This window comes from Limulus polyphemus, unplaced genomic scaffold (assembly GCF_000517525.1).
Source record: "Limulus polyphemus unplaced genomic scaffold, Limulus_polyphemus-2.1.2 Scaffold9029, whole genome shotgun sequence".
Classification (NCBI taxonomy): Eukaryota; Metazoa; Arthropoda; class Merostomata; order Xiphosura; family Limulidae; genus Limulus; species Limulus polyphemus.
Window position 1 is genome coordinate 3,567 of NW_013674639.1, and position 11,642 is coordinate 15,208.

The following is an 11,642-nucleotide window of genomic DNA, read 5'->3' on the forward strand; positions in this document are numbered from 1 at the left end:
ACATCAAAATAGAGCATCCACTTGCTTTCCTTGGGTTGGTTATATGACAGGATGTACTAGATGATGTGATGTCATTATTGGATACAACAAAATAGAGCATCCACTTGCTTTCCTTGGGTTGGTTATATGACAGGATGTACTAGATGATGTGATGTCATTATTGGATACAACAAAATAAATCTGACACTGTAAATGTGTTTTTTTCACATCAAAACAAAGAAACAGTTGACAGCAAATAGCATGTGCTGATATCATTTTTCGTGTCATGAAGTCATTTATTTAAAGTATCTCAAAAGTGAACATTACAGCGGTTGTTCAGAATTAACTAACAAATACAAGAAGTTTCTCAAAAAAACTGATTTGTCAGAAAGGCATCTGCGGCAACAGTAATGGAAATAAAAATATCCTTTTCACTATATTTATTAGCTGCATAACTGACTGTTTATATTTTTCTGCATGAAAGAGAATGGACAGCATTAAGAAATCAAAATACGAGTGTGTTCTACTTTTAAGATTTCAAAAGCAGGTCATTATTCTCTACTATATAGCTATAAACTTACAGATGGAAGGGTTGCATGTGTGTGTGTGTATATGTCTGTGTCAATTGTTTAACTTCTTGTTAGATACTGATAGGTAATGTTTAATTCATTTTTGACTTTAGCTTGTTCTTTTTAAGTATTCAGGATAAGGAGAGTTGAAAGTTTTTTGTTGCGTACCTCAACCTTAAAGAGTTAAATTTACCTTGCTTTTAGGTGTTTTTGTAGAAAAAAATATTAATAAGTATTATCATGTATTTTAATTTAAAGTTATTTATGAAACAAATATTACAATCCTATGTAATAACAGAGCAAAGTATGAAAACAAAAGTTGATTGAATTCAAATGATGCTAACTAGCATGCCACCCATCCCAAAAAAAGAAGTTAGTTTTATAAAGTACTGTCCTGAATTTTTAAATAGATGTTATTTTACTTAGGACTAGTATTAAATGTTCACAATTTTCATTACATAAACATAGTCACCATTATGTGAGTATCGTATTTAACCAATGAGTTTTTTTTCTAGTTTGAAAATACTATTATGAAAACAAGCACAAAGCTGAAAAAAATCAAATTAATTTTGTACTTTTGAGAAAACATGAGATATACCTTCATAAATCTGCAATTCTTACACAGAGCTTGATACCATAATTAAATCAAAGATAACACACATATAGGTTATACTTTACCTATTGGAAAAAAAACAATACATTTAAGCAATTATTATGTGTGAATAAATTTAGTATGTATAATACATATACATATGTATGATTATTTGGAAATGACACCAATATTTGCTTTTGCTAAAAGAAGCAAATAACATCAGAATACATTTTGTAACGGACTAATACAAAACATTGCTACAACCAGAGTCAAAGAAAGCCAATTTATTTATAGTTAGACTAAAGTTACATCTCCTGTGACAAGCTACTACAAGAAAACTACAGAATCTCTCACAATATTAATATCTGTACATCACCACTTGGGGAAGCTTGTGTTGTCTGTTCCATGATACATACATGTATACTTAAAATCAATTTTATAGATAACCACCGAGTTGTTTTTTTCAATTTTTCCAAAGACAATTCTTGCAAAAAAACATGACTCGTACATAATACAGTCAATAGTAGCTTCGTTTTGTAAATGAACACAAATTATTAACGTTTCAGTAGGATAAAATTTAATACATAACATTATATATATTTAATATTATATATGTTTAAAATACCAATACAGTAATAATAAAAATATTTAGTTACATGTTTTACATAGCCTGTTGTTTAGAAATTATTGGGAGGCACACGCCTACTGCCCCCCCCCCCCATCTGTACTATTAATAGTAGTAATCGTTACAATAGAACAATTTACAAATACTACTACTAGTTATCCAGAACATTAACAGTTGCTTTGACTTTCTAATTAATATAATTTTCCAAATTTCTTAAAAATTAAAGTGGGCTCTTTTCGTTAGGAAAAAATAGAAGCGCGTTATTTTCTTACTTTAATACATGTAATCAAAAATATATTTCACCATCCGTTTGCAAAAATAAGTTAACCTTATGTTAAAGTTCAACGAAATTCCTAATAATAACGACCTATATTCTAATTCTATATCAGTTGTGGCTGTGATTTGTTTAACATTGAGCGAACCGTATTAGGTATGTAAATGTATTGCTATAAATAAAAGGTTCGCTTACTTTATAAAAAACATCAAACTGTACGTTCTTTGGGCAAATTCGCAGATCTGTCTGAAACCTTCCATAATGACACACGACCACAGAAATACTTGAATTATAAAGAGAATCAGGAATCCAGTTCAGAGCTGACGCCATTTTCCCTCGGGTTATTTACTTGTGTTTTCCACACAAACACAAGATAATAGAAGTATACATACTTATACAAAACACTTTTCTAGTATCCATATATGAAAATTAAATAAAGCGGACTAAACACCAAGAGAATAATATTAATAATGAATTAGTAAAGATTAATAACAAATTACTATTTTCATTATTTCACGTTTTCTTTACCGAATACTATCGATATAATAGCGTTCTCACCTAAAAGATATATATATCTCATGCTATTATTTGAAACAAAGTGTTAACTCGCACAGATTTAGTTATAATTATTAATTTAATTTCTGTTGAAACGTATAAAACAGATTAAACCACTTTTAATAATTATAAAACTAACTTTCTAATAATTACCATAAATAAAATGTAAATTAAATTCATTATATATCCCACATATTTTTAAACTACTGACTGGAGAAAAAGTCACAGAAATTGAAAGAGGATGGGTAATTGTTTCTATGAAATCAGAGTTTTAATCTGAATGACTCCCCTTGAGTACTATATTGTTAAAATGTATTTAGAGTTTTTATTAACGTTTCGATATTTATTTCATATATATATATATATATAGTCTATCTTGCGGGGAAAATATATCAGTAACTTAATAAAAGAAATGTAATTGTAGTGCTAAAATAAAATATTAAAAAGATATGATGCTAAAGTGCTATAATCCCAATGACTGATAAAAGTAACGTGTAATAAAGAAACATACACGAGTGAAAACAAAAGAACAAGTTAACGACAAATTATATCTCTAAGTTGTAACGACAGAGGTAGTCAAATAATGATTTAAAACAATCTGTATTTATACATTATAGGTACTTGAATCGGCTTACATTTCATACATTATTATCATTATTTAGCTTTAAAAGATCTAATACTGTCTACAAAAAAAAATCACAGTTGAAATATTGTTCAAGCCCTTACACAGAATGTATGAAGAGTGGGTTATTTGTGAGATCAAAAGCTAACACATTGTGCGAAGCACACTCAGCATGCGAAGAATGCTGATGCTATGTGGGTCTGGGGTAAAGCGCTTACTTTAAGCCAAAAATATGCTAATGCTTCATTCGAAGTATGTAGACTATGTAGATTCAAAAGTGTTAAATAAGATAAACAGCTCCGCTATAACTATATAAGCATAGTTTTTAACATCACAAAAATACGGAGTTCGACTGAACCTCCCTCTCCTGCGTTTGTTGTTCCATATTATTTGCTTTCAATCATAGGTTTTAGAGCCAGGCATGGCTAGGTGGTTAGGGCGCTTTACTCGCAATCTGTGGGGCTCGGTTTGAATTTCCAGTCCCACGAAATGGTCGCCCTTTTAGCCGTGGGGGCGTTAAAATGTGACTGTCAATTCCACTATTCGTTGGTAAAAGACTAGTCCAAGAGTTGGCGGTTGGTGGTAATAACTAGCTGCCTTTCCTCTAATCTTACACTGCTGAATTAAGGACGGCTAGTGCAGATAGCTTTCGGGTAGCTTTGCGCGAAATTCAAAACAAACCAAGTCACTCATAGGTTCATAGAATATAATAGTCAGAGGAGTCACTAGGTGCTTAATGAAAGTTTCGAGGATCTGGAATTTTAGGCGTTTCAGTATTTTATCAATCATGGTTTTCTATTACGATTTTCGAAGACACAAACTGAAAATTCGGGACACTATTTAATATAATCGGGGCACGGGCCCCATGTGTCAGCGCTTAGGGACGCCTCTGATAATAATAAACTTGTACTACATTTATTATATATATATTTAATTTAGAATTTCCTAATTGTCGACATTCATGTGAATTTTAAGTTAGAAAATTTTAGTTTCAAAAATGTTATTCTAGTTTTCTTTGTTTCTATTTAAGCGCAAAGCTACAAATGGTTTATATATATGATGTGCCCATTACAGGTATTGAAACCCGAGTGTTATAAGTCCGAGCCAATGATGCCCTTTATTTATGTAGTTTTTTTAGTTAGTTCAGAAATTATTTCTGTACAGTTTAGCCCATATTGCGATGTGATTATACTACTGTTTCATAAACTAAATAAAATATTGTTGACGTAGGGAATTTCTGTTCATAGGTAATACTGAAATATTTTTAAGTCAATGACAAAATTTTGCTTCTGTTATTTTGATTGAAGTTTATAAATACAATAATTAGAAAAAAAATTAGTTAACACCTATATTATATATTTTACAGATATTTATCATATATTTATACACTACTGCCGTCTATTGGTAAAATGTGGTATAAAAGCTTTTGGGATGCAAGAAAATTTCTCTTTCTAAGTTACTTCGTCTGATTGTGGTGGTAAGTATGTGAGTTGTTATTGTTGGTTTATTTTAATTGTCGTTGTAGATACAGTTATAGATTTTATCATGTTAACATAACAGTTTCATGCTATAATAGGATTTATAATGATTTTTGTTGGATGATTTTTTTTAAACTACAAGTAAATTAATTGTACTTCAATTTGATTCACTTTGGAATTTTTCAACCTAGCTTCTAAGTTATATTATTACTAGTGCTCTAGAGGGAACATTGCTTACGTTAAAACAACTTCTAAATTACATTTATCTTCACTTATTAACTTACTTAGTTATTTTATGTTTATAAAATATTTATATTATAATGGCATACGCTCAAGTTCCTAAACTGAAAATGAAACATTATAATATACCCTAATTTCCTAAACGTGAAAGTACCAGATTTGATTTAAAAAGGGACTCCAATATTAAAACTATACAATGGCTAATTCAGTTGCAGCTGTTCGAAATCAAATTCAATAACTTCAGAATATAACTTCAGAATAAGTTATTCAAATACGTATGTACAACTTAAAGTGGATTTACTTTAGTATTTTTTTTTCATAGTGTAGTTAGAAAAATATAAGTTGAAAAAGCATTCGTATACGCAATCAAAAGCGTCAATAATTTTGTTTACGTGGCAAGTAGTCCTAGTGATAGTACTATTCTGCGCAGGCGCACAACAACCAATTAAATGCGCAAATTCTCAGTAATGGTGAGGAGTCTCAACACGTTGACGGCCTTTACCCTGGCAGTCGATAGGCTTAAAAGTTGAAGCCCAAATAACCGTCTGGTATTGGTAACATTGCAAAGTGGCCAAATAGTTCAGAAGGGTTGATTAGTCTAAAAATACCCACGCACCGAAAAAAAAAATGCTAGCGTGCATTGCCTTGATACTGGTAAGGGTACACTAGAAAATGAATTTAGAAAATTAAGACAGAGGTTTGTAATATAATGTTTTTGGTCACGTGGTGTCACAGTCGTGATTTTAACTGGTAGCGCGATCGCCATCTTGAAAAAGTGGAAGGCAGACAATAGCATGTACGTAACTTGCATGTCTGCTGTGTGATAACTGCAATTATCGTTCATATATTGTTGTTTAATAGTGAAATTATCAATTGCAGTGTTTTATCAACACGAATATAATCTAGTAAATACTGCAATTACAATTAGTTAGGGTTTCGTGTCCTAACCAACACTACCCACTTGTGGATTAACGACCGATAGGACTGCCCAGTGTACAGTACCCGAACATTTAGTTACAATGTTTAAAAAAAACAATGAAAATAATTTACATTATATAAAATGAAATGAACACGCATGTTTATAACAGTCACACTTTGGGTATTGCATCTTTCCTTTTTATTCGCGGTTTATCAACCGCTTTCATTTTCATACACAACACACTTTTCAAATTCGCTAGCTTGATTTTTGGTAGCAAATATAAAGAAATTTCAGGTCTTCACTATATTTACTGGTTTGGAACAAAAACAATCGTTACGAACACGAGTCTAGATAACGAGTAAGTGTAAAGAACGAACGAAATCTCCGTTTCTTTGTCTCTGTTGCTATGCGGACATTTGATTGTGGGAGGGTAAAGCTCCCGAATGTCCGAACTCAAGACAAAGGTGGTAAATTTGGTTGGTGGAAAGATGTAGGTAATTAATCAAAAATAACCTGGATTGGTTGATTTAAAGAATTGGGTAGTCATTCAGAAATGTCTCATGTTTTCAAGTAGTGTATCCATATAAAAAATAAAATAAATAAATAAATGTATCTAAATGAAGAAAGCAAACTAACCTGTCTTTTGATAGATAACTAGGTCCAATTGGTCAGGTATTTTTTATCCAAAACTGAGCTCAATTCCCCATTATTTTGCCAAATTAGGCTTGGCATGGTAAAGGAATGTTTAGTACTAGGGACAGTTATTTTTTTTAAATCAATTTGTAACTATAGAACTTTCAAAAAATAATAGTTAACAAGGAAATAAAAGTTAGAAAGCAAATAACTGAGGACTTTGATGGTTTGTGCAATCCATAGATGTAGCCATAAGAAGAACCTGTTGCCTTAGTTATGTGATTTCTGTAGAAATGAATCCTCCTTGCTTCGCCTGATTAGAGTATGCATCTCTTCTGGCCACTTGGAGGAGACATAGATTTCTCCTGTAAAACTTTCAAGATATGATGCTATTTCTTGAGAATCCTGTCGGGAGATACAGCTTATTAAATATAATTATGATATTGGAAGGATATAATACACTTAACGATATTTTATTAGCTGCTGTTTGTTTTCCAGATGGTGATCTTATAGTAAGAATAATGTTGACTGAAGATGAAGATTTCACTGTAGTAAGTAAACTTTGAGTTGTTTTCGTACAGTTCTTGGTACTCGTGTTGTTAACTGTTAATTATTCTATACAACAGGAACAGAATAGTGTGAATGTTAGTTTTAACTTGACTGTAATAAACGATATTACTCCTTAACAGTTTAAAACAATCCTCTTACTTCGCCTGGTTAGAGATTATCTCTACTCTGGCCTCTTGGAGGAGAAATGAAGACTCTCTTAAAACTCTCAAGCCTTGTTTTACGCTTGTGTATCCTGTTGAGAGTTACAGATAAAAAAAATAAATATCACCAAATCATGAACTTAATGTGAATGTTTAATGTTTTTAATGTGAATTTAAAATTTTCTGCTATAATTCTATTGGCAGGATATCAACCTCTTCAGAAAGTTGCTATTGTGGAAGGAACTTCAGTTAAACTGGAAGGAAACTGATGTAGCTAGGAATAGAAGAAGATGATAAAGGTCAGTGTGAACATCAGAGTAATTTAAAACATCTGATCTTTACATCTATTGGTAAATGTTTTTGATTCGTGTGTATTCCAAAATAATCAGAACAGTTCTTGGAGAGTCTTAAGATAACATACTTTTAGAATGTAACTACAGAATCTCCAAGTACAGGTAGAGTTAGCAGGTGTTTGTTGGTTTGTCTTAAATGTAAATTTTTACTGTAAAAACTGTTAATAGTGTTTGAGGCAAGAGTCGCCCTTCCAAGTTTTAAAATGTTAGGGTGCTGTTTGTAGCCTCGTACATCAAAGTTGCTGGGTCTTATGCCCTGGTTCAATCTGTGTGAATCGGACACCAAACCTGCCACAGATGTTATTTGTTTATCAGTTGCCCTGTTTTATATTTTGTCACAACATAAAACCCTCTATCTTCACTATAATGATTCTAGTACTAAACAAAAGTTTTTACATATTTGTTGGTCTTGTTAATAATAATAGTTATTACTACTTGCTGGTGCTCTGACACAGAATCTATTTTACTTTTGGAATGTAAACTTGTTTGTTCTTGTAGGATTTAGTTTCTAATGGTCTGAATTTCCCAGAACTTTGAAACATCTTGTCTTCTGTTTTAGTGCTGTCATTTTGTTAATGATCAGTGAATTAGTATTTGTGTATTAGGTCATGAAATTCAGTGTTTGGACATAGTTGAATTGATTTATTAAATTATGAAACTTGATTTATAATTCTTCCATTGATCCCAGAAAGCTGTCTTGTATAAGATTTCAGCTGAAATACTTGTTATATTGTTCCAAAATTAGTTTTAGTGATTTGGATTTTAACGCAAGAACAATTTAATGTATATTGTTGGAAATGCTTGAAACAATGAATTTGTAAAACTTGTTTATCCATTCACTTTTAACAGAAAACAAGTCTTGTAGTTAGTGTTGCTACTTTACTGTGTTAACTAACTCGATGGTTATTAACTGTCTTCCAGATCGTGAGCTTGTAGTCAAAATAATGTTGAAACTGTTGAAGATGAATATTTCTGACTGGTAAGTAACCATGGAAATTTGATTTGTTTTCGTACAGTTCTTAATACTATAAAAACATCTTGTTGACATTCAACATGGGGTCGGTCAATTTTAAAGTCGCATGACATTCTGTACTCCTTTAAAGTTGAAATAAGTTTAATACTTAACTACATATTGGGTATATCTTCACAAAGTTTGGCAGTCTTTCTGTTAATATTACGAGTTTTTCACATACAAAAACTTGTTTCTAAGTGAAGTATTTTTAATAAGGTAATCAAAAATTTGTCCATGAATATATTGAATATTTGTTTTAAACAGTACGTGTGAAAGGTAATTAATGTTAAAATTAAATACTTTTTTTTTCATCTCAAAAATTGTGGAATACTTTTGTGTGATCCCTAAAACGTCCTAAATGCATTTGAAACTTTTACTAAATCCTTAGTTTATTTTATCTACCCTATCTGAAAATGGGAATGGTCAATTTGACTGACCTCGTAACCACCAAAAAAATCTAAATTAACCTTTTCTTTCTAGAATGATATCAATTTGTAATATGAAACTACATTTAATTATAATTAGATTTTGTTTTATTGCCCTTTGAACCATGTCTAACTATTATCCATGTTATTATAACTTGTAAGCCACTCTGGAACGTGCAGGTCACTACGCTATCAAATTACATTACCCAAGAGTTGCCTTGTGAATAACTTTATTACTTGTTTTACCTAATCTAGTGGAAATTTGGATTTTTTTAATATATTTCCTTGTAGAATTAAGAACTTAACTTGTATACTATTAAAATATGAATTATTACCTAACATTTTATGCTACTCTAATTGGTATAACAAACAAAGTAGTTTAATAAAATTTTGAATTTAAAACACTAAAACCTTGTGTTGTGCAGTAAATGGTACCTGTGGTGATAGGGTTAACTGTTTCTGTGCAACAAAAACAATGTTTTAAGCTAATTTTTGAATTCTTAACAGTTTAAAACAATCCTCTTACTTCGCCTGGTTAGAGATTATCTCTACTCTGGCCTCTTGGAGGAGAAATGAAGACTCTCTTAAAACTCTCAAGCCTCGTTTTACGCTTGTGTATCCTGTTGAGAGTTACAGATAAAAATAAATATCACCAAATCATGTATTTTGTTTTTAATGTGAATTTAAAATTTTCTGCTATAATTCTATTGGCAGGATATCAACATCTTCAGAAAGTTGCTATTGTGGAAGGATCTTCAGTTAAACTGGAAGAAAACTGATGTAGCTAGGAATGGAAGATGATAAAGGTCAGTGTGAACATCAGAGTAATTCAAGATAAAACATCTGATCTTTACATCTATTGGTAAATGTTTTTGACTCGTGTGTATTCCAAAATATCAGAACAGTTCTTGGAGAGTCTTAAGATAACATACTTTTAGAATGTAACTACAAAATCTCCAAGTACAGGTAGAGTTAGCAGGTGTTTCTTGGTTTGTCTTAAATGTAAATTTTTACTGTAAAAACTGTTAATAGTGTTTGAGGCAAGAGTCGCCCTTCCAAGTTTTAAAATGTTAGGGTGCTGTTTGTAGCCTCGTACATCAAAGGTGCTGGGTCTTATGCCCTGGTTCAATCTGTGTGAATCGGACACCAAACCTGCCACAGATGTTATTTGTTCATCAGTTAACTGTTGAAACTGTTTGAGGCAAGAGTCTCCCTTCAAAGTTTTAAAATGTTAGGGTGCTGTTTGTAGCCTCGTACATCAAAGGTGCTGGGTCTTATGCCTTGGTTCAATCTGTGTGAATCGGACACCAAACCTGCCACAGATGTTATTTGATTATCAGTTGCCCTGTTTTATATTTTGTCACAACATAAAACTATCTTCACTATAATGATTCTAGTACTAAACAAGATTTTACATATTTGTTGGTCTTGTTAATAATAATAGTTATTACTACTTGCTGGTACTCTGACACAGAATCTATTTTACTTTTGGAATGTAAACTTGTTTGTTCTTGTAGGATTTAGTTTCTAATGGTCTGAATTTCCCAGAACATTGAAACATCTTGTCTTCTGTTTTAGTGCTGTCATTTTGTTAATGATCAGTGAATTAGTATTTGTGTATTAGGTCATGAAATTCAGTGTTTGGACATGGTTGAATTGATTTATTAAATTATGAAACTTGATTTATAATTCTCCCATTGACCCCAGAAAGCTGTCTTGTATAAGATTTCAGCTGAAATACTTGTTATATTGTTCCAAAATTAGTTTTAGTGACTTGGATTTTAACGTAAGAACAATTTAATGTATATTGTTGGAAATGCTTGAAACAATGGACTTGTAAAACTTGTTTATCCATTCACTTTTAACAGAAAACAAGTCTTGAAGTTAGTGTTGCTAGTTTACTGTATTAACTAACTCCATGGTTATTAACTGTTTTCCAGATGGTGAGCTTGTAGTAAAAATAATGTTGAAACTGTTGAAGATGAATATTTCTGACTGGTAAGTAACCATGGAACTTGGATTTGTTTCCGTACAGTTCTTAATACTATAAAAAACATCTTGTTGACATTCAACATGGGGTCGGTCAATTTTAAAGTCGCGTGACATTCTGTACTCCATTAAAGTTGAAATAAATTTAATACTTAACTACATATTGGGTACATCTTCACAAAGTTTGGCAGTCTTTCTGTTAATATTATAAGTTTTTCACATACAAAAACTTATTTCTTAGTGAAGTATTTTTAATAAAGTAATAAAAAAAATTTGTCCATGAATATATTGAATATTTGTTTTAAACAGTACGTGTGAAAGGTAATTAATGTTAAAATTAAATACATTTCATCTCAAAAATTGGGCAGTACTTTTGTGTGATCCCTAAAACGTCCTAAATGCATTTCAAACTTTTTTTACTAAATCCTTATAGTTTATTTTATCTACCCTATCTGAAAATGGGAATGGTCAATTTGACCGACCTCGTAACCACTGAAAAAATCTAAATTAACCTTTTCTTTCTAGAATATCAATTTGTAACAAAACTACATTCAATTATAATTAAACTTTACTGTTTTATTGCCCTTTGAACCATGTCTAAATATTATCCATGGTATAAGTTGTAAACCACTCTGGAACGTGCAGGTCACTTTACGCTATCAAATTA

General features: G+C 31.1%; 1 long non-coding RNA gene across 2 annotated transcripts in view; it reads left to right on the plus strand.

The window, feature by feature from the left end:
• Nucleotides 1–4,661: 4,661 nt before the first annotated feature.
• LOC106475717 overlaps nucleotides 4,662–11,642 on the plus strand; it is a 13,324-nt gene continuing 6,343 nt past the window's right edge. Inside the window, exons 1-5 of one of the 2 annotated variants that reach the window (XR_002608961.1) lie at nucleotides 4,662–4,687; nucleotides 6,985–7,037; nucleotides 7,401–7,495; nucleotides 8,471–8,528; nucleotides 9,701–9,792. This is a non-coding gene — a long non-coding RNA (uncharacterized LOC106475717). Of the gene's footprint in view, nucleotides 4,694–6,984; nucleotides 7,038–7,400; nucleotides 7,496–8,470; nucleotides 8,529–9,700; nucleotides 9,793–11,642 lie in introns of both variants that reach the window. The other variant, XR_002608960.1, reaches the window with a different exon arrangement.